This window comes from Ochlerotatus camptorhynchus, unplaced genomic scaffold, assembly GCF_037179485.1.
Source record: "Ochlerotatus camptorhynchus isolate MF236.1 unplaced genomic scaffold, CSIRO-AGI_Acam_v1.1 ptg000062l, whole genome shotgun sequence".
NCBI classification, from domain to species: Eukaryota; Metazoa; Arthropoda; class Insecta; order Diptera; family Culicidae; genus Ochlerotatus; species Ochlerotatus camptorhynchus.
Window position 1 is genome coordinate 10,514,029 of NW_027040552.1, and position 23,812 is coordinate 10,537,840.

A 23,812-nucleotide genomic window follows, 5' to 3' on the forward strand; every position below is an offset into this window, starting at 1 on the left:
GAAGCGAAATTTTACCGTTTGTGATTCAGGTTACAAGGTATTCAATTAATTAGGGCCGTTGGACGGTAATCGGGAGGACTTTGGGATTGAGTTGTATTGCATTTACTCGCAGCAGTTGATAGCGTGATAACTTGGCTTGGTGTGGGAGTTTTTATTTATTTAGATCAGTGGTTCTCAAACCGTTTTCGATTGCACCCCACTTTGAAAAATATTATAAATTCGCGACCCACCGTTCGAAGTTTTCAAAATAGACAAATTAGAAAAATAGTTTAAAACTTTTCAGGATTTTATTTGATTGTTCTCAAACATTTCCTTTGACATCATTTACCTTCACAGAGTTCTTTTCAGAATACTTCCATAAATTTGAGATTCTCTCTGGGAGTACCTTAAAAATTTATTTATAACAGTCCAGAAATTCTCTGAAGCACACTCCAAAAAAATCATTAAATTCGTCCATAGATTTTCTAAGAATTCACTGAAGCTTGTCACTTTTATGAATTCGCATGAATTCACCTTAGAATTCCCATGTAATTCACCTCAGAATTGTCTTACAATGTTGATCAGAATTATATTGGACCTCACTTTAAAATTCATCCGGAAATTCACTAGGAATTCTCCATAAAATTAAATAGACATTCTTTTTGAAATACCTTTGAAATTATCATCGGAATTTTATTAAAACTCTTCGCACAATCAATTCCTTTGGAATTGTGCCCTCAAAATTCTATTCCTTTGATAAATTCAGGGCTGGTAGCGATCACTGCTGTCAAAAATAGTGATTTTAGTGACAATGTTGAAGAAATAAGTGACTAAATAGTGACCAAAAAGTGACTCTGAATTGAATTAAAAATAAATTTTATTGAAAAATCTTAGAAATTTCTGAGGAGCACAACTCCTGTGAACTTCAAAGGAAAATTCCATGGGCACTCTGAGGGTAATTTCATAAAGTTTGTGGGAGAAAACAAATAAAGTCCTTGGATTTTTTAAATACTAAAAGAAGGATCACATATAACACATAACTCCAGGACATCTTCAAAGGAATTCGGAAAATAAATTCAGGAGAGTTCGCCAAACAAATTATGAGAAGAAATCTAAGGAATTTGTGAGTAGAAATGCCAATGATTTCATTTTTTTTCCTTTGGTTTGTTTTTTTCCGTCGTTCTTGTTTTCAATGTGAGTAGAATTCCAAGGGAAGGTGTGAGATTCAAAAGGAAATCTGAAATGAATTCAATGAATATTCTGACAATCTTTTCAAAGGGTGTCTTATTGTGGAGAATTTCAAGGTAATTACGATGAAAACTAAAAGAAAAAAGAGTTCGAAGGATAGCTTCATTGAAATTTCCATTGAATATGGAATGGACTATTCTGAGAACTTCCCAAATTTTTCCTGAAGTTAATGAATTTGCCTTGAAGTTCTTTTGTAGTTTGAGAAACTTGATGCTCACAATACTACTCATCAAATTCTTAAACTTCCCTGAACTTTATAGGACTTCCTAAAGTTCTCTAACGATCATGAATCTCTTCTAAAGGTTTAACAATGACTTCTCTAATGTTAACGGAACTGCTCTGAGGTTCTCTGTTCTTTTATTAAATTCTCAAAACTGCTCTAACGTTTTTATAGTTCTCATGAAGCTTGTTGTACGCTGCGCTGAATTTAATTGTACTGTCCTTAAAATGTTTGAGCTTCAGAACTTCTGAACTCATGCGAAGACCTCGATGAAATTTTTAAAGTCTCTGAAGTTATCTGTAAATCTGGGAACTGCTTTAAATTTCCCACTAATTTTCTGAAACTAATTGAACTGACCTCTCCCTGAAATTCCTCCAATTTTCGGAGCTTACTAAACTTTTTTCAAATGCTCCCGCATTTTGCTAATGTTCATAAAAATTCCTGAAGTTCGCGGATCTCCCCTTAAGCTCCAAACATTTCTATGAAATTCTCGAAATGTTTCTGATGGCCACTGTTCTTCTGTGAAGTTTTCGAAGTTTTCTAAATTTCTGGCACTTTTATGCTCCCACAATTTTTATGGAATTAGAACAAAATAATTGATATATTTTTTTGATTTTCACTGAAGTTCTCATGATTTTTCTGAAGTTCCCTAGACAGCCCTAAATTGATCAGTATATTTTAAGAACCCACAACTTAACTGAATTAATTGATTTGCTTTGAAGTTTCGACAATTTTCCTTAGGTATTCTAACTATCAAAAACGCTCACTTATTCTCCCTGAACTTACCCATGCTTACCTGAAGTTAATAATCCGGCAAATTTTCTGATATATATATTCAAAATTCCCCCCCGGACAAGTCACGAATGACCCAAGAGCGTTAAAGTGATTATAATAAAAAAAATCCATGATATAACATCCTTAAAATACTCTCACGTTTTCCGGTTGTTCGAATAATTTGTATCACGTTCCAGAAGCTCTATCGAAGCTTTGTTGAAGTTTCCGGAACTTTTTTAAGGTTTCTACAATTTTCTTGAAATTATTTGAACTGTCCCGAAGCTTCCCTAAAGCTCTCAATTCTATTGAAAATAAATTTCCCTGAACTTCTTTGGACTTCTGTGAAGTTCCTGAAATATTTCTGAAGTTTTCATAAATTCTCCGTACTTCCCTGAAATTCTTGGAACATATTAAGGGTTCTCAATTTTTCTAAATTTACGATTATAGATATTTAAACTGCTCCAAAAAGTCTGAACTTAAGTCATGGGAATTGCTCTTAAGATCTGAAATTCCCCAAAGATCTCTAGATCTAGCTTTTCTGAGGTGCTTAGAACTTCTTAAAAATTTGCACAAGTTTCCTATAATTCTCAACTTTGCTTAACACCAGTAAGTTCCCCATAATTTCAGTGTGTTAACTTTCCTTATGTTACCGTAGTTTGAAGCTCACTGAAATTTTCATCATTTCCTTTCATTCCTCAGAACTTCTTTAAAGTTCCTACAATTGTTGTGAAGTTAATGGGACTGCAATGAAGATCTCTAATCTTTCATAAAGTTAATTACGAACTAAAATAAATCATTTAATGTTTCCCTGAATTCATGCACTTTGAAAATTTTCAATATCTTGAGCTTGTACATGAAATACGAATCTACAAGTTATTGAATATTTTTAGATCTGGACTTACTCAAATTAATTACGTTTCTTTTTTAACTTTATTAAAGTTTATTAACATTATTCAATGGAATGAAGTTTTTTTCTTTAAAACTGATTGCCATGTCTTAAAAACGTTTGGGTTAATTACTGTTGTTTTTTATCTTTCAGAAACAGTATATTTTAAACGCATTTAAAAAATATCTTTCTTATTATAAGCCTGGAATTTATCCGTTAAAGTTCTGAAAAAAAACCTGGAAAACTCAGGAAATTTTATTTAGAAAAATGAGTAGACACCCTGTAGATAGAGAAAGACGATTTAACTTTTTTTTTTTATTTCTTTATTATCGAGATTTTCAGCCGCAGGCTGGTTCATCTCCCACGATTTAACGTCACAAAGCAAATAATGATCAATCTTAAAATAAATTCACGCTAAAAAAGTTGAAAATAGTGACTGATTACAAGAAAAAGTGACTTTAGTGACTGGCTTGAAAAAAGTGACCAGGTCACTAAAAAGTGACTCACTACCAGCCCTGTAAATTTCACGGATCCTGGAAGAATGCTCTCTACAATTTACAGAACTACTTTTAAACTAAAACTCGCTAGGATATTTTCTCTGAAATACCTTGGTGCTATCCCTAGAATTCATTCTGAAATCTGCTAAAAATTGCTTTGCAAAAAAAAAATATCTTAAAATTTCTTCAAAGTTACTGTATCCAGAAAATATAGTCCAAGAATCTTGAATGTTTTCGAGGTTCAAAATCTTCATACATGATAAAGTATTCAAAGTGTTTTTTATGTTACTTCATACGCGAAGTTAACGATTTTCAGAGTTGGTTGGAAATGCTAACATGAAGCTTTAGTGTGATGATTTATTAGCTAGAGAATGATCTGTAGAAGAGGGTAGGTGGATAGTTCCGTTAGAGTACGGCAGTATGGAAATTGAATAGAAGTTGAAAATGAGCGAAGGGCCATTAAAGCGACAGTTTTCAAGATGACGCACATTTTTGCCTAGCCCGTACGATGTACGCGGGGACTTGAAGTATGTCTCCAAATCCACAGGCAAAAATGTGCGTCATCTTGAAAACTGTCGCTTTAATGGCCCTTCGCTCATTTTCAACTTCTATTCAATTTCCATACTGCCGTACTCTAACGGAACTATCCACCTACCCTCTTCTACAGATCATTCTCTAGCTAATAAATCATCACACTAAAGCTTCATGTTAGCATTTCCAACCAACTCTGATGATAAAGTATATTTTTCCCGGATTTTTCCCCGGTATCTTTGAAATCCCGGCTTTTTCAGATTTCCCGTTTTATTGTTCACCCTGCAATACAATATAATAAAAGGTTGTATTAGTTGGCAATCGATAAATGTTAACCCAAAGAGAAAATCGCCGAAAAGAAACGATCATAGCCCTTATAATTCTGAACGCTAGATTGTTTTGATTTTTTTATTTTTTTTTTTTTTTATTATTATAGTTACTTTAACACTCTTGGGTTATTCGTGAATTGTCCGTACTTTAACACTCTTGGGTTATTCGTGAATTGTAACTTTGGCGTGAGAGGCATGGATGTTAACCACTACGCCGGGGTCGCCCCCTGAGGAGATTGTTTTGATTTTTACTTGGCGATTTTGAGATACTGATGCAGCAAATAGGATAAAGTGTTATCACCAGTCCTGCATTGACTTGTACAGGAAGGATACTGAACCGATCTGATTTTATCAGAGAACAATTTGTTACTTTTGTATTAAACAAAACTAATTAGTTCTATTTTCATTAAGATAATGAAATATTTAAAATAACCGAACAGTTATCATGTCAAGGGTGCTGATAGCAATATTAATATAGAATATTTCATAATATACTTCAATCAATCAACTATGTATTACTCCATACCACACGCTAGTAAGCAGCACATTTCCTTCACCTTTACAAATTGATGCTCACCAGGTCGGGTGCTAACATTTTGCATTGAGTGTAAACAATTTTCCACATACCACCACAGCAGTTGTGTGAGTTGACAAAATACCAACGGGCACATGTTTTTGATGCCACCGAATTAAACACAAATTTTCCATACTGTGCACCACGACCTCGTGGTCACACATCGTTCTTCCTAGGCCCATACAAATTTGAATTGAATAGGACACAAATGTGCAGGTGAAGACGGGAAAAGAGACGAACGACTGACGGTTCAACAACGGAGGGCGACACACGTTCTTCAAAAGTCACGGTAAACATTTTCTTGTTTTTGAGTAGCGTTCTCTGCACCGTCGTCGTTGTCGTTTTCGTCGTGTCGCTTTTGTTCAACTATACTTGGGTGATGAGATTTCGCTACCGTACTATAACGAGTACGACGACAACGACGAAGAAGGATTTTATATTTACATATTTCGGTGTTGTTTTTGTTTATTTCGTGCCGCGATATTCACCCCTCGTACCTAGTCGTCTTATTTTTCCATCGCTCGCAGTCGCAGCTCAATGCATGTTCTTCTGCTACTGATGCCACTAATGTTGGTAGGTACTTGTGTGCGGTGTATGCAATATAAAATAGAACGAAAAATTAAACTGAACTTGCTCTCTGTGCGATGTGAATTTAAAACAACGTACGTTGCAAGGTGAATAAAGAAGAATGTCTCGTGTAGTTTTGGGAACACCTAGCAGTGTTGAAATGCATTTTTTTTGGTGATCGGGTGGTATATACCAGGGTGGCAAGTGAATTCCCATTAGGAAATTCCCGGTTTTTCCCCGATTCAAATCTTAAAAAATTCCCGGTTGTTAATGTTCAACAAAAAACGAAATTGTACGCATTTTTAAAAACATTGAAGGTTATTTGTGTTAGGGATATTGGGTAAAGAAGATGTGTCTTCACTCCGTAGTCTGTACTAACACAAATATTAACCTTTCAGTACTCGCACTGATGTACAAAATTCAACACGAAAAAATATGTGAAACCTACTGACGTTGGAACTCGCTCAACGTGAAACTTCTCTGGAGAAGAGTGCAAGTGCTAAATTAAATTCTTAGGAAATTTTAGAAGAGAGTTTTGAAAAAAAAAACTTAAGGAAAATTCCTACGTGATTCTGAGTAGATTTGTGTGGGGATCGTGAGGAAAATAACAGATGAATTTGAAGAAGAATTCCAAGAGAATTATGATCATAATTCAACAAGAAACTGATTTCTAATATTGTTATGGGGATAATTTCAACCCTAGTGCAAAGATTCATTACAGAGCTCCAACAAAATTACAAAAAAATTGCTGATAATTGAAAGTTCCAAAAAGAATTCAACGATAATTATTACGCGGAGTGTTTTCTAGTTAATTTCAGAAGAATCCCATGATAATTCAGAGCAGAATTCCAAGTTAGTTTTGAAATTCATATCATGAGAATTTTGAATAACGAAAAATTAAAACCCCGGAAAAGAATAGTTGAGATTCAGTATTTACAAATATTTGTTTCCCAAATCCAGCATCATCAATATTTACTTTTAAGGCCCATTCACTTTACATCTGGAATCGAAACGATGATCTTCGAAGATGGATACATTCTATTCTCACACAGGTGTCGAACAAACCGTGGTTCAAAGGATTGGACACATCCGTGATTTTATACGTGTCATGTCGAGGCTCATGTCCAATCACTGCTCGTTAGACTCGCATTGCTTTCGAATCGAGCTCCCAGGCAACAATGTGTGCGCTTGTGGTAGTGGTTATCACGAGATCGACTACGTGCTTTGGTCATGCACCCTACATTGTGTTGCTAGATCCGAGTTATCCGCATCCCTCAGGGCCCAAGGAAAACAACCTTTGCCCGTTAGAGACATCTTGGCGAGCCGAGATCTCGATTATTTTAATTTAATTTATGTGTTTTAAAACGGATCGATCTGAAGATTTACTAGTTAGTGTCATCTTGTGTACTCTCAAGTTGCTAGGTCCCCATCGGTGTACCCCCATGTTCATCTTGTTCTCCAGTATTTCGCTTAGTTCTAGATCAAGAGCACTTTGCTCGAAAAAACCTTGTGTTCTCAATCCCTACCCTGCCATCCGTTTGTTACAATTTGTTACCCCTAACCTCGAGATAGCCGCGAGTAATTGGCCCCGCTTTACTAACGTTAGTTTTAAGTAATGTTGTAACCCAAACGATGAATATCGGCTCTGCAAAGCTACGGAAAATGAGCCTGGAAAAATAAAGGAATTATAAAAAAATTGTTCCACTGAAAAAACTGATCCGTGAAAGTTACAAGCACAAAATTGATATCAAAGGGAATTGCCATCGAAAACGTCTAATACCTAAAGAAATGTTCAATATGGCGTAAATGGTAGTCTTCCACCTACCGTGGCTATCTGCCTATGAAAAGTAAGGTGTTTTGCGAAAATCGACTCGGCACAGTACTCTAATTGAATCGAAATGCAATCCCTTTCCCAGCTGCAAAACACAGAAGAATAAAGATCAAAAGATGAATGTACCCGCTCGCACATCAAGAATAAGGCACTAAAACACACCGCACACCATTCTCGAAAGTGTAGCACAACAACGCAACAGCACGAAAAGTGAAGGGCATGGCCACAAAGTCTCTTTTTGCTCAATTTGTAAACTTTTCCTCCGACGCTCGCTCGTCGTCGTTCGTCCAATCAACAATAACAAGAGGTTAAAAAAGTACCAACGAGACGCCGCCGCCTCCCCCTTTATGTAGGCACATGTGTATAAGTGCTACGCGTGCACCACACAGCAATGATTCGCCGAGTTACCTTGCATTGGGTAGAATGTGATATGGCATATACAAATGTGGTTTGAACTGAAAAAAAAAACACCGATGCCGTTGGTCCGCTTCGGGTGGCTAAAAATATCTCCACACCTCCCTTGGCACCTAACCTCCCTGGTAACGAACGGGTGCTCTTCTACCAAAACGCACCACATCTGGCATCGCGCTCTAGAGCATACATACATTGGCAACGCTCTTGAAGTATACGTAATTAATATTATATTTTCAACAAATATTTAGAAAATGACCGGATTCGCTTTGAGCGATTTTATGGTGGCAATGGCCACCTCAACTTTTCCATCTTCCCGCGAGCAATTATGTTTTCGTTTCCAATTGAGAACCCCACTTAGCTAAGCGGAGAATGACGTCACGACAGTTGTTGGAACTTTCCACCATCATGGATGCGAAAAATTCCAAAATATTACCGCATCACACAGCCAACACGAAATCGCGGCTGAATCTACGTCGGTCGGTGCGTCAAATTGTTATATATGTATATACGCGTCGTACACTCACCCGTCGGGTCGGGCCCGCCAGTAGCCGCTCCAGAAAATCGCGCGCGATAATTCGCCAACTGATCAATGTAATTGAATTTACGACACACGGGTGGTGCCGATGATCATAATGGTGCGAGAATGTGAATGCGAACTACATATTGCGTGGTGGCAACCACAATATATCAGTAGCAGCAGCTGTCTGCAATTTACTGATGGCCGATCGACGCGTGTTGTATTTTTGGTTGTATACCTAGATTGATTGCAATTAGACCTTGGATGGAAATCTAATTTTCCATTTGTTGTTTGTTTGTGTCGATATATTGCATTTATTGGAGGTGCTCAACAATTCAACGTCACTGTGATACTTTACTCAACATAATTGGCAGTCACACTGATATCAGCCATGAAAAGTCTGTTGATAGGCAACAACTTGATTTTTTTTTTCATTAGTTGAAAAAAAAAAAGATTAGTGTAAATTTTGCATTAATTTTTTTTAAATCCCCAGAAACCGAGAACACCTTTGAATGTCCATATCGATCAGGGTAATAAAACAAAAATCAATAAAAATATTTCTTTTGCAAAATCCATAATATTCAAGCTTCACTAAGCTCCAGAATTGCAGATCACAAGATCTAGAAAGTTCTTCAAAATCTCACTGTCACCAGAAGTGAACATGTGTGAGAGGTTGATCTTATAAATATTTTAAGAAAGCTTACATTTGGAAAAACTTAATATCCATGACATTATGTTTAAGATATTGAACTAGAATTCCACAATGTTTCCGAGGAGGATTCCAGGATTGTTTCGCCAAATCCACACTAACCTTAACCAGGGTGCCCATCCGTTAGCCTTTTTAAACTCCTTGGTTTTCCCGGAATATACGAAATGACTTCCTCACATAAAAAATTAAAATCGCCCATTTTTAACATTAACGAGTCAATTATACCTTTGGTACGAGACTTAAGTTCAAAAACTACAACACTATAAGAGCGCAAAGTTTAAATATTTACACCGGTTTTTCCCCCAAAACAAAAGAAGTTCTCCGACCGAATCCATTTTTCCATTCCATGATTATCTTCATCAGTAGGCCAAAGTGAATCCAGTAGTGTTTCAATGCGTTAGGACGGATTTAGAAACCGTAGGCCGAGTTCAGAATCAAAAAACAGTGTTAGATTTTTTGCAGTATCTCAACCAGGCATGGAAAATCATTTGCATTCATTTCGTGCATTCATTTGCCCCTTACCTTTTTTCATTAACAAAATTCCTCAAAATGATGTATGGAACTTTTGTAGGTATTGCTATTACCTACAACTTTTGTTAACAACTCAAATCCGTATCTCTTATGCATGATGAACCAGAGCGAACAGAAGCCACCACTGTTTTTCAGTGAATGTATTTTACATTCACTGAAAAACAGTAACAAGTTCTGCCCGCTCTAATTCATGATACATAAGAGATACAGATTTGAGTTATGGGCAAAAGTTGTAGCTTATAACAAAACCTACTAAAGCTCAAAACAATATTTTGCTGAATGCTGTTGATGAAAAAAGTTAGAGGCAAATGAAAGTAAATGATTTTCCATGCTTGATCTCAACAATTTGTTACTCTTTAGCTACATGTGGAAAGGTAAATACATTTAGAAGTCATCTTTAGTACCGTAAAGTCGTCAACCACAGCGCTCACGTAGTCTTATTTTTATAAGTTGTCTCTTAACTTGCACATTATAGCAAATGATGATCAATTATACTACTGGAATTCATTGTGATTATGCTATTGGTATTTGTTGTAACTGTACGTACATAATTATAAAACGTATAAAGTGAGCGGTGAAGCGAGCATGAGCGGTGAATGACGACCTTAGAAGCATTCCATGTTGTGCTAAAATCCGCTCGAAAATGAGAGGTAAAGTGTGGATTGTGCTTAAGGTCCGTTCAGACTATCTAATTTCTTGGTCTGATTTTGGTCACCGCCATAATGAAAAATCTGCTTGAATTTACTTTCGACACACTTTGTCGAACCCCCCTGTTTGCTGGTGTTCATACTGCTTGCACATGTCGAAAGAACTGTCTATTAAGATTTCAAAACAAAACTGTATCAGGAATCCCAAGTAAATATGAATTACAGGAAAATTGTTCTAGCTTCGGCATACGCATTTGCTTTTAATATTATAAATAAAATGAGAAGAAGAAGGTGAACTTTGTGGAGTAGGAAATGGTTGCTCAGGAGGAAAACAAGCAGGAATCTGGCTCATCTTGTCCTTCAAGAGCTGCGATATGAAGATGAAAAAGGATTTGAAAACTTCGCCAGGTGTCGATCCCAACTTTCGACAAGCTAGTGGGAAACGTTCTCTATAGATCAACATGATTCCGTGAGTTCCTAAAATTTCTCATATTTCTCTGAAGACCTTCGGACGTCCATCAGTTTTGTTTCTGTTCTTTGGTAAAATATCTTTAAATAATAACAAACTTTCCTTTCGGTAGTTCTGCTGATTTCTTTGAAGTTTTCTGTGTTCTTCAGAAGTTCTGCAAATTTCTCTGAAAATCTACAAAGTTCCAGAATCCCTGCAGATTTAAGATCCTACAGATCTCTGATGTTCACTAAATTTCTAATAATCTACGAACTTCTCAAAATTTTTGCAATTTTCTCTGTAGATTTTTAATGATTCAAATATCTCTGAACATCTACACAATTCCCTAAAGTATTAAAAGTTTCTGTAGAAGTGTTTGAGCTTCCCGGAAGTTTTAGGAAGTTCTATAAAAATCTACTAATTTTTCTGAAGTTGGGCAAATATCTCTAAAGATCAGCGAACTTCCCCCTGAAGTTCTGTAAATTTCTTTTAAAATCCAAGAAACGCAATAAAATATTGAAAGCTTATTTAAACATCTGCAGATTTTTAGTAGATTTACGATCTACCCTCTAAACTTTTCTGAAGTTTCTAAATTTTATTTAAAATTCTGTAAAGTTTTTTGAAGTACTGTAATTCTGCTCTGAAGATCTACGAACTGCCCTGAAGTTCAATAAATTTCTCAGTAGATCTCCGAACTTCTCTAAAGTTCAGTAAATTTTCATAAAGATTCTTGGATTTCCATAAAGTTCTGCAGATTTATCTGCAATTCCCCGAAGCTCTACAAATTAACTAAACATATTTTAACTTTACTGAAGTTTTTAAAAATTTCTTCAAAGGTTTACGAATTTCTCTTAAGTTCTGTAAATACTTCTAAAGATCGGCGAATTTTCCCGAAGTTCTGTGAGTTACGCCGAAGTTTTTTTTTTCTAAAAATATATGAAATTCCTGAAGTTCTACAGACTTTTCTTAAGGTCTACGGACTTCTCTGGAGAACTTCAGATCTATCTATTTCCAACTTACATGGAGTTCTGACTTCGCTGCAATTTGTTTTTGGAATTGAAGTACTTTTCTGAATAATTACGTATTTTTCTGAAGATCTCACATTTTTCTGAAACTGTGAAACTTTCTGAACCACTAAATGTCTCGAAAGATCTGCAAAATTCCTTGCAGTTCTGCAGATTTCTCTTACTATCAACAAATTTCCAGAATCCCTGTAGATTTAAGGTCCTACATATCTCTGATGTTCACTAAATTTCTAATAATCTACGAACTTCTCGAAAGTTTTGTAATTTTTTCAGTAGATTTTTATGATTCAATGAATTTCTACGAATATATCTGAACATTCACACAATTCCCTAAAGTATCACAAGTTTCTCTAGAAATGTTTGAGCTTAACGGACGATTTAGGAAGTTCTATAAATCTAATAATTTTTTAAATAACTGATCCGTTAAAGTTACAAGCACAAAATTGATATCTCTTGAGGTCTACGGACTTCCCTGAAGTTCTTCAGCTCTATCTATTTCCAATTTCCATGGAGTTCTGCAAAATCTTAGACTTTCATACCTTATTTTCCTTCAATTTGTTTTTCGTCGATCTTGTTTTCCGTGCTAAGCACCAATGCTACCGACGCCAGGGAGGCAGCTCCCACACCTGGACCCTACCTATCGACCCATCAACTCATAAACCGGGGACCAACGGCTTTACTTCACTTCTGAAGGAAGGCGTGATAGAGATGTTATGCCTCAGAACATCCCGGCGGCGCCGACTGGGATTGAACCCAGGCCTGCTGGGGTGAGAGATAATCACGCTTACCACTACACCACCTGCGCCGCTGACTTCCGTACTTCGCTGCGATTTGTTTTTGAAATTGAAGTAATTTTCTGAATAATTATGAATTTTTCTGAAGATCTCACATTTTTCTGAAACTGTGAAGCTTTCTGAACCACTGAATGTCTCTAAAGATCTGCAAAATTCCTTGAAGTTCTGCATATTTCCCTTAATATCTACTCTTCTGAAAATATCTTTAAACGTCTGTAAAGTTGTCTGAAGCTCCGTAGTTCTATTCTCAAGATCTACGAAAAAAAAAAAACTTGAGGCTCAATAAATTTCTCAGTAGATCTGCAACCTCTCTGAAGTTTTGTAAATTCTTCTGTAGGCTCTTGGTCTACCCTGAATATCAGAAAATTTCTCTGAAGATATTCTAAATTACCTAAAGACCATGCTTGTGGTTTTTTCAGAAGTTCTGTAAATTTTTTCAAAGTTCTGTAGCTTTGTTCTAAAGATCTACGAACTTTTCTGATAGGGGAAATGGCTCTAATGTTGGCCTATGGATCTAAGATTGGGCCCATCGCTAAAAATCTGCGCGTCAATGGGACGATACTAATTGATATTTTTGGTCGCTATTGAACATTTAGTCGATTACTGAATTTATGGCCGACATTACATCCAATTCCCCTATTTAATATTTTTTCAGTAGATCTCGAAACTTCTGTTAAAATGCATAAAAACTGAAATGATGCATTTGGAAGTTGAGTGTATATACACTGGAGTCGCTTTTTACGCGATTTTTTTACAAGGTTTTTTTTTACGCGGTTAGTGCCGCTGAGTCGCAATTTACGCGGTACGTTTTTAACGATTTCTCGACAACGATATGACCTATCGAGTTGATTCCAATCACATTATCCGTTTCAAACTATAGGTAATCGAATGGCATACTTTAAAATATAATCACAATTTTTGACAGAAATTTTTAAATTATGTCTATATGGACCATAGCATGCTATAATAACGAATGGCATCAAAATCCGATTTATAAAAAATGTTTAAGCATGTGAAAAATCAAAATCTCGGAAGTTTTTTTTACGCGGCACGTATCCCCCGCGTAAAAAGCGACTCCAGTGTACAATGGATGCTATGATGAGTTTTCACTGTTTGCTCCCCAATTTTCAAAATGACGTCCAAGCAAGAGAAGCAGCGTGTCAAAATTTTGCTCGCGCGGCAAGAGAATCCGACGTTCTCACACGCTAAATTGGCAAAATTGCTGGATGTGGCCAAATCGACCATGACAAACGTTTTAAAAGTGTTCAGGAAGCCTGGAAGGTGGCGGTGAAATATAAGCGGAATCCTAACCTCTCCATCCGGGAGGTCGCTGGCAAGCTCAATGTCCCCCATACTACTGTGCAGCGGGCCACGAAACGAGCTGGGTTTTCGACGTTTAATAAGGTGAAGGTGGCGAACCGAGATTACAAACCAAAACACGTCGGCAAAGCAGCGATCCCGAAAGCTGTATACGAATCTACTCACAAAGTTCGACTGTGTCGTCATGGACGACGAAACTTATGTGAAGGCGGATTTCAAGCAGCTTCCGGGACAGGAGTTTCGCATCAGGAAAAGGGAAGGTGGTGGCTGAAATTTTCAAAACCATCAAACTATCGAAGTTCCCGAAAAAATATCTCGTCTGGCAGGCCATATGCATGTGTGATCTAAAAAGCGATATTTTCATTACTACGGGAACCATCAATCAAGAGATCTACGTCCAGGAGTGCCTGGAAAAGCGGCTGCTACCATTCCGAAAGCAACATAATAGACCTGTGCTGTTCTGGCCGGACTTGGCGAGCTGCCACTATGGGAAAAAGGCAATCGAGTGGTACGATGCGAACAACGTGGTTGTGGTACCCAAAGACCACGACCCTCCCAACAGCCCAGAACTCCGCCCTATCGAACGGTATTGGGCCTTGGTCAAACGGAATCTTTACGGTCGATGAGACCACTGTGAAAAAATTAATGGAAGGGGTTAGGCGGAAGGCACGGCAGTTCGGATTTGGTAAACCACAAGAATAAACGAACATTTTTTCCTTTAAATATATGAATTGAACTACCAAACGAAAAATAAGAAGATTTTTGCGATATGAATTTTGACTGAAAGAAACGATTTTTTTGTCGACCAATTTTTGCGCGTTCCAGTCTTAAAGTGCAGTGCTGCACAATTTCGACAATACACGGTGATACTCAAAATTCTGCTCTGGTCACTCGTTTGAGCTAACAGTCATCGTCAAGGCAAACCATGTCAATTGTCAGTGGCATTTTTGTCAGTGACGAACATGTGCTGATTTGTTTATTAGCTAAATTTAAAATGAAATTAAATGGCTTGAGGAAAACAATTAGATGGATCCATTAAAGTGAACAAACATCTACGGCCTGAACCGCTTGGATAACAATAATGTGTCTCAGAATGCAAGAAATTACCCTTTCTGTTACCAGGTGAATCTTTGTCATTGACGAAAAAATGAATGAGATTTTGACAAAGATTTTTTTGAGGATCAAGTCTATCATTGACTATGTGAAAAACAATTTTGTCAATATCGCGCAAAAGTCTGTCAATGACAATGACAAATCTGTTAAAGTGTCAGGCGATAGAGATTCGTACTTTCAAATTTGCTATAGGTAGGGAAAATGGCTCTAATATAGGCCTATAGATCTAAAGATTGGGCCCATCGATAAAAATCTTTTGTTCTTAAATTTTTCTTAGAACAATGCGTCATCTGGACAAAGCAAACGGATATTTTCGGTTGCTTATGAAAAATTGGCATTAACCCTATGTGAACAAACAAATTAAAACAAATTATGGACGTCGTATATCAATCTACCCTAAAGATATTTTATTTTGAAATAGGAATAGTCGAAACCATCTGTTGCCGACTGTGTCCAACGGTCCATTATAAGCATTCAAATTATGACTAATGAGTAATGCTCCATTCATCTAGCACTCGCGTTCGCTTCCACATAGGTTACCAGAGTCAAGAAACTGCAATAAATTACCCACGAAAGCGTGATACACCAAGAAATTTATTCGACCATGCTTTCCACCATCTCGCAACCATCTAGTCAACGGTGGCATTTTTGCGTGAATTATTACGACGCCAAGCCCACCTTCTATTTCCCCAATGTAAATTACTTTTATTTGCTCGCACCGCTACCGCGTCCGCGCAGTGTCAACACATATTCACACTCCTTATTGCTATCGCTCGTTTTCTACTAATCACCGAACCAATAAACCAACCGTTCGGAGTGACCCTGTCCTTCACACACCACCGCGCGCACGGCGGGATCTCTTTGCTTGAGTTTCGTGCATTATTTGTCGACGAACAACTGACTGACGGACAGATAGACCACGAAGGCCTTCAATAATTATACACGTCGTCGCCATCGCCGCCGCACTCGTTTCAGTAGCTATGTTGCTCGATTTTGCTAGCTTTTCAAGTTTATTTTCACAACTAGGCAAGCAAGAGCTGTCTCTGTCTCTCCCTAGTTGGTGAGAAAATTATTTGTTTCATAATTGAGCTTACGGGTGCGAATTTTCACCCTCCTCTGCCGTCCGTCCAAATAACCACCCGTGTGCCACACCGGTGTGGTTTCGTACGATTCATGATTATCTTATTGCTTTTTTTGGCGGTCTGTGTTTTAGTCTTGCGATCCGGCGGATAATCTTGATTAGTTAATTTTATTTATTGGATGTAGTGATGCGGAAAAGCAATAACCATAAAAGCCGGGCAGAGAAGTGAATGATGCACAGAATGGAGGAAGGTTGGTGTGATTTTGTATTGAAATGACTGCCAATTGGAAAATAAACCAAGATGTAGGGTGGATGTACCAGTTATGACTGTACGCTATACGTTCCTATTATGGTGCGTTCGAATTATGGCATATGGAACACACCATAATAGGAACGTATAGCCATAACTGGTACACCCACCCTAATAGATCAGTTGAGTATTTTATACCTTGTAGATGAAATAGGCGTATCTGTAGAGGATAATCTATTAAAGTATTGGCATCAAATGGTATTACTAATTCTTCTCTCCGTGTCATTTTGTGTGACAGGTGCCGTAATCGGATCTGAATGGTAATACACTGGAGTCGCTTTTTACGCGTTTTTTTTTTTTACACGGTTTTTTTTTACGCGGTTTTTTTTTACGCGGATTTTGGAAGTTACGCGGTTTTTTTTACGCGGATTCCGGAATTTACGCGGTTTTTTTTTTACGCGGATTTTGGTTTTTTTTACGCGGATTTCAGAATTTACGCGGTATATCGCTTTTTACGCGATTTTTTCTTACACGGTCTTTTTTTACTCGGTTTTTTTTACGCGGATTTCGGAATTTACGCGGTTTTTTTACGCGGATTCCGGAATTTACGCGGTTTTTTTTTACGGGGGACGTATCACCCGCGTAAAAAGCGACTCCAGTGTAATAACAAGTCAATCATAAGTGGTGTATTGTTTTGCTTACTAGGTGGAGGATCGTGGGTTCAATCCCGGGCAGCTTCACGTTTCAGAGTAATTAATCTCTGAACAGTAGACAATGTTAATGCTAGAGTTATTCAAGAATGCTTTCATGTCATTAGCTACACAGCTAAAAAAAAGTAGTGTAAATTTCCGTTACTATGATGCACATAAATGGAGCGTCATATATCATACAAGTTTAGATTATAGATCGTGTAAATTTATGAGACATGTCATGTAATATCCCATGTATTGTATGCAACTGTCCACTTTTGTTTGCAACATTTCTTGCAAGTTGCTAGTTTACGTGAAAAGGAAGTTTACATGCATGAATGTTTGCATGCATGGATGTTTACATCGCCAGTAAAATTCAGAATTTTTTGGTGTGTACATCTTGCTGGACCTTATTACTGAATCATTGAAAACTGGACATGTGCCACAAATTTGGAAGGAATTTTTAGTGGTTCCTACTCAAAAAGTTGCTGGAACGATTAAAGCCGAAGAGTTTCGTCCCATCAACATGTTGCACACATTAGAGAAAATTTTAGAACTTGTTGTTAAAGGCCAGCTGTTGGAGTATTTAAATAGTAATACGTACTTTGTTGATACCATAATATATGTATATCTGGAAGGTCATTCTTGTGAAACCGCGTTGAATTTGGTATTAGCGAAGTGGAAAAATAACTTGGAGTGTAAAGATACAATTGTTGCTGTTTTTTGGATCTTAAACGCGCTTTAGAAACAATTTCTAGGCCCTTCTTGTTGAGATCAATCAAGCGCTTTGGAATTACGAGTACTGCATATAAATGGTTTGAAAGCTATTTGTCTGACAGATCACAACGGACTGTTTATAATGAATCTGTTTCCAATCCCGTGGGGAATAACCTTGGAGTGCCCCAGGGAAGTGTATTAGGGCCCCTGTTATTTATTATGTATATTAATGACTAGCGACGTGTTTTACGATTTTGCGACATTAATCTTTTTGCAGATGATACTGTGTTATTCATTGCAGCTAAGGATTTAGATGATGCCGTTTTACACTTGAATGAAGATTTGCGTTCTCTAAGTAGATGGTTGAAGTATAAGCAGTTGAAATTGAATACAAGTAAAACTAAATTTATGGTAATTTCACGGAATCGATTAAATGAGATCGTCTCTGTTGTAATTGATGATGAAACTATTGATCGCGTTCGGGAGATTAAATATCTTGGCGTGATTATTGATGACAAACTTAAGTTCAACTCTCACATTGACAATGTTATCAAGAAAATTGCCAGGACGTATGAAATTATATGTCGAGTTATGGAGGCGAACCAGCCCAAGGCTGAAAGCCTCCCTAATAAAGATAAATAATAATAATAATGTCGATTGAAAAACGATTTAACTATTGCCAGTAAAATATAGCTATACAAATCACAAATCATCCCTCCTCATCTACACTTTTGGCCTTTCATTTTATTTTTGGCCAATGCAACACAAATATCGAGATTACAGGACTTGCAGAATAAAATAATGCGTTTGATTTTGAGATGAAATGGATTCACTTCCTCAACCTTGATGCTAGACGCTTTAAAATGGTTGTCGGTGAAGCAAAGAATTGTATATTTGACTATGGTGTTCATTTTTAAAGTAGTTAGCGGTTTGCTGCCTCGTTATTTGTGTGATCGGATTGAAAGAGGAAGTGACTTTCATAGATATAATACTAGAAACGCGGTTGAAATAAGAACACCACATTTCTTGACCTGACCTGTGCTTCACAAAATTCATTATATTTTAAAGGAATAAATGTTTAATTCGATGCCCAGACACATTAAACGTGCAACTACACTTACACACGTAAAGGCTGTCTTTTGAACAGTTATCTAATGGTTTTTTTTTATGAATTGACACATTATGTATCTTGACGAAGTTTTAACGGATTATTTTATATGGATATGGCTGTGCATAATGACTTTTTAATAATTCAAGACCAATAATTGAAAAGGCCTCAACTCCATTTTGTAAACAAACCTTGTTAGGCCATTTTCTCGCGAATGAAACCTAAATTCGCAAACTTAAAACACAATCGGGAAGAAGAGAATTTCCCTTACCTGTCAATTTTGTTGGTTTGCGTTGGCGGACTTCGGTTCGCGACAAAATAGCTTTACAAGGATTGTTTACAACATGGAGTTTAGGCCTTTTCAATTGTTGGTCTTGAATTATCATAGAACGGAAACGGTGGTGACCACGATGGTGATGATGAATTTTTAATATTTGATTTAATAGTAGTAGATTTAAAAAAAGTAGTCTGCAAAGGTTTGAGCCTCGCACGCGTATTACGGATATGGAGGACTGAATTTAAAATTTGATAAAAGAAAGGAATTTTGAAGCTTATTTGGAAGATACCTTGAGTTAGTAGTATGTTTTCTGGCAAATGTTCGGGGTTCGTGAGCGGAAGATTGCGGGGTTGCTAGTGTGATAGGATGCTTTGTTGATTGTTCATTAACTCTTGATCGCTTGTATGAATGTATGATTATTTTAGGTCGACAAAAAGGCGAACTAAGTGGTGGACACCTGAACTTTTCCACATTTATATCGCTGTGAAGCAACTGTAAGCTCTAGAGAGAATTTATATCTGTAACTGTAACCAGTTCGATTTTGTTTGATAACCTGGTTAAAATGTCCTATTTAATTACCTTAAAGATAAATCGTCCAGCTCAAACCTTTGTAGGGGTAAGAGGTGGGACCACCATCATCATCATCATTTAAACATAACTACAATACATGAACACAATACTTTAATCTAGCCTATCGTCGCCGTCGCTGGAACTGAATGGTAATATGAACAATTCAATCAATTTCCCATAGTGATAGTCTAGAATACATCGACCAATATTATGCGATTCAGTATATTTCGTTCTAAGATTTTCTAAACCTCATTTCCGAATTTTCTAAACCAGCTGCTGAGATTCTTCGATTCGTATGTCAGTATGCTCTGAATTCTGTAGCTCATTGTGGAGTTCTTTGAAACACATCATATTCTGCCATTCCATGAATTATATTCTTGCAGTATCTTATTGATATTCTGTAATTTTCTTAATTATTATGGGATTCCCCGAGTCTCAATTTGGAATTATTCAAATCACTTTTAGGAAGTATCTTAATCACTGCAGGTATTGCAATCTCATTCTTAAATTTTCTTAATTCCTAATACGGGGATCTCTGAATCTCAACCTGAAATTCTCCTAATTTTATGTCTGTAATATATATATCTTAATTCCATAACGAAAATTCTTGAATATGGTGAGTATATTAGTTTTCTTTTTAAATACTTTAAAAAATATTTTAACGTTTCCAAGACCAATTTGGCTTTTTGATGGTTGCTAGTGGTATTCTGATGTTTTCAAGCCTATTTTTGGGAAGCTTTTCATGTTATTTTAGCTTGATAAGACTTAGAGTTGCTTCCCGGAATGGTGGTGTTGAATACTTGATACTGATGAAGTCTACAAGTAGTAGACGAAATACACGTATCTGTCAAAAGGTAAGCAATTAAAACGGAATTAAAAGGAAATAAATCAACATACTCAAAAAAGCTCTTCATAAAGGGATTCCGTTAAAAGATTCGACAAAATTAAAAGATTTTTCCCTGAAATGTGAAAAAACAAAACAATAGAAAATTATCTTAGGGTGGTCAGTGAATTTTCATTTTTAAATTCTCGGTTCAAATCACAAAAATTTGCCGAAACATAATATTCAGCAAAACACATTAACTTTTTTTGTTAAAACGTGATTAACTGCAAATTTTCGAGGTTATTTGTGGGAAAAAAAATCCATAGCGAAACTAGAGTTATCATTTTATAAAGCTTCCCCACAATTATGGAACACTTCCTTTTGTTGTTATCGAATGGAAGTGTTCCATAACTGTGGGTGTTTTCATGGTCACTAGGCCGAACGCTTTTGAGGTGAATGGGTCATTAGACCGAATTGTAAAGAGTGAGAGATTGAATTAAAAAAATGTGTTAGAAATCTTGAGTTTGATACAAAAGAGTTCTAGGTAATATTGCTCGAGATCTCGAAGTGTAAAAATATTTGAACACTCCATAGTATGTACAAACATAAAGTTAAAAAAAATATTAAGAAAATTAATTCTGAGACCTCAACATTTGTAAGGAGCATACGAGATTTGTGTTTTATAAAAATCGTCAAGATCCTAGATTTAGAAGAAAAAAAGATTTTGTTTTTTTTTTATAGATGCGAATGAGCAAAATACTCAATTGGAAAATTTACAAGATACCAGATTTAAAAAAAAAAACATTATTTTGGCACTGGGTAGTTTTCAAGGGTCTGCATCTTTCAAAAATGTCCAGAGATCCCACAGTTTAAAAAATCTCTAGAATTCCCAGCAGAATACCAGCAGAATTTTATGTGAATTCAAAAGAAATTAAAATTTTAATTTAAATGAAAAGGCGAGAAGGATTACTACAAAATTCTGGTTAACATCCTATGGTAATTCTGACCACGATTCCAAAATAATTCTGAGACAATGTCAAAAGTTCTGAGATAAATTCCTAGACATTTCTGGGCAGAAGAAAGGAAGACCTGAATTGAATTCCAAAATAATTTTTAGAATAATTCCATTGTTATGAACAGAACTTCAAGGAGAACTCCTAGGTCATGAGCCGAATATAACAAGTGAATTTTAGGGATAATTCCAAGAAAAATTTGGCAAGAATTTTAAATGAATTATAAACAGAATGACCGGCGCCGGTGGTGTAGTGGTAAGCCTGACTGCTTTCTAACACCCCGATGGGTCTGGGTTCAATCCCGGTCGAGGTCGGTGGGATTTTTCTGAGGCATAAAAATCTCTGGTCACGTCTTCCTTCGGAAGGGAAGTAAAGCCGTTGGTCCCGGCCCATGTGTGTTGAATGGATGCGATATCCTACGCAGGTGTGGAAGCTGCCTTCCTGCACATTCGATTGCCGTCAATGGATGGCAATCGATGTCCGTCGGTGATTGGCACTAGATTGCCGAACAGAGACCGACGTTAAATAAAGGAAAGAAGATAAACAGAATGTGTTCTGAGGATAATTCCAAAAGAAATTGACTCAGGAGAGTTTGAATACAATTTTGAGAAACTTTGCACCAAATTTCCGCTAAAAATGGTGACCGTTGTAAGTAGCAACATATTTGATTTGTTAAAATGTTAATTAGGCCGTAAGTTGTTATAAATTTCGATAGAAGCTGTAATTTTGACCGCAAAACGTTTAAATATAAAACTGTAGCTTCACTTTCTGAAAAATTGTTCAAAGTTTCTAAAACACTGAAAATGTTAGAGCATGGGTCTTATAAACATTTTCAGAGTCCCGAAATTATTGAACAGTAGTTGCCAAAACTCTGGGAGTAAAACACTCTAACGTCCACTACCATTCTCTAACTATGCAGGACGTGGTTTTAGCGATCGATTTAAAGGGATTATGCTTGATCTATGAACTTTATCTGAACAAGTAGTGGAGAAATTTTCCAATATCTTTACAGCCACATAGCGCCAAATGACGGAACCAAGAGATTCACAAATGAAGAAGACAAGGGCTGCCGTTTCGAGTCTACAGAATGTATATACACCTGTGTTCAATATAATAGCAGCGCATGCCGATTTCCATTCTCTTGTGATCAACTGAGCTGAAACGTTCGTCACAGAACTACAAATATGTTCAATTTTACGATTACAAAATAACTATTTTTTGGAAGCACCTGCCGGAATGTGAGACACTAGGTAAAATTGTTCAAAATAATAGCAGTACTAATAATTTGCATTTCAGCTCAATTTTGAGATTTTAAATTTTACATTTCTCAAATTCTAACAATCCCCACCCAATTAACAAATGTACATAATAGTTAAAAATGTTTAAAATAATTGCATCACGTAAATTTTCATATAAAAAACTGCTATTATTTTAAACAATTTTACCTAGTGTCTCACTTTCCAACAGGTGCTTCCAAAAATTTGGTATTTTGTAATCGTAAAATTGAACATATTTGTAGTTCTGTGACGAACGTTTCAGCTCAATTGATCATAAGTCAACAAAGTTACATCATGTCAAAGTTGACTTTTTTGTATGGAAATCGGCATGTGCTGCTATTTTATCGAACACAACAGTAGTTCAAACCAGATTGGTCAACGCACTAAAATGCGAATGTTCAATTAACTTGCAAAGCTGCTAGTTCTAGCTTTTTTCTCAGCAACTTCGCACTTATCTGCAAAATGAGCACTACCATAGGATCCACAAAAGTTACCAACAGTGTCTTAGTTTTTGTGTAATCGAAGAAAAATATTCTCAGATTCAAAACTACCAAGCTCATACATTTCAAGGTGGGTGGCCTTCTACATGTGACTACCGGCAGAAGCGGCTTTCACCGGTTAATTCCAACGTGAAATCTATGCTGCACTAGAAAGTCACAGGTCTGCGCTCTATAATTAGTGGTTGGTGGCCTCACAACTGATTCCCGAATGCTGAGCTCCATCGTCGATGGCATCAGAAGCTTGTAATGACTGTTCACAGTACTTTAACACATTTGTACTTTGATGACAAAATAATCCGTAAACCAAATACACTAGAAAAGCTTTACCGCAATGCTCTCGATACATTCATCACCTAATCCTCATAAGTCACCCACAGTGCACCAGTTTCCTATCTTCTAAGAAACAAAACCTCCAAATCCATGCTATCGCAAACATCCATGAGGATGTCACTGGGAAGGTACGCGGCAACGCCGCATCGCCATCGCCATCATTAACGATCAGCGCGCGAACACATAGAGGTCGCCATAAACGCCAAACGCGTTTACTTGTAAT

At 36.7% G+C, this 23,812-nt stretch overlaps 1 protein-coding gene across 2 annotated transcripts in view; it reads right to left on the reverse strand.

Moving 5' to 3' along the window:
* The window catches only part of CtBP (C-terminal binding protein), a 226,384-nt gene that overhangs the window by 99,042 nt on the left and 103,530 nt on the right, over positions 1 to 23,812 (reverse strand). The gene's annotated exons all lie outside the window — the stretch shown is intronic.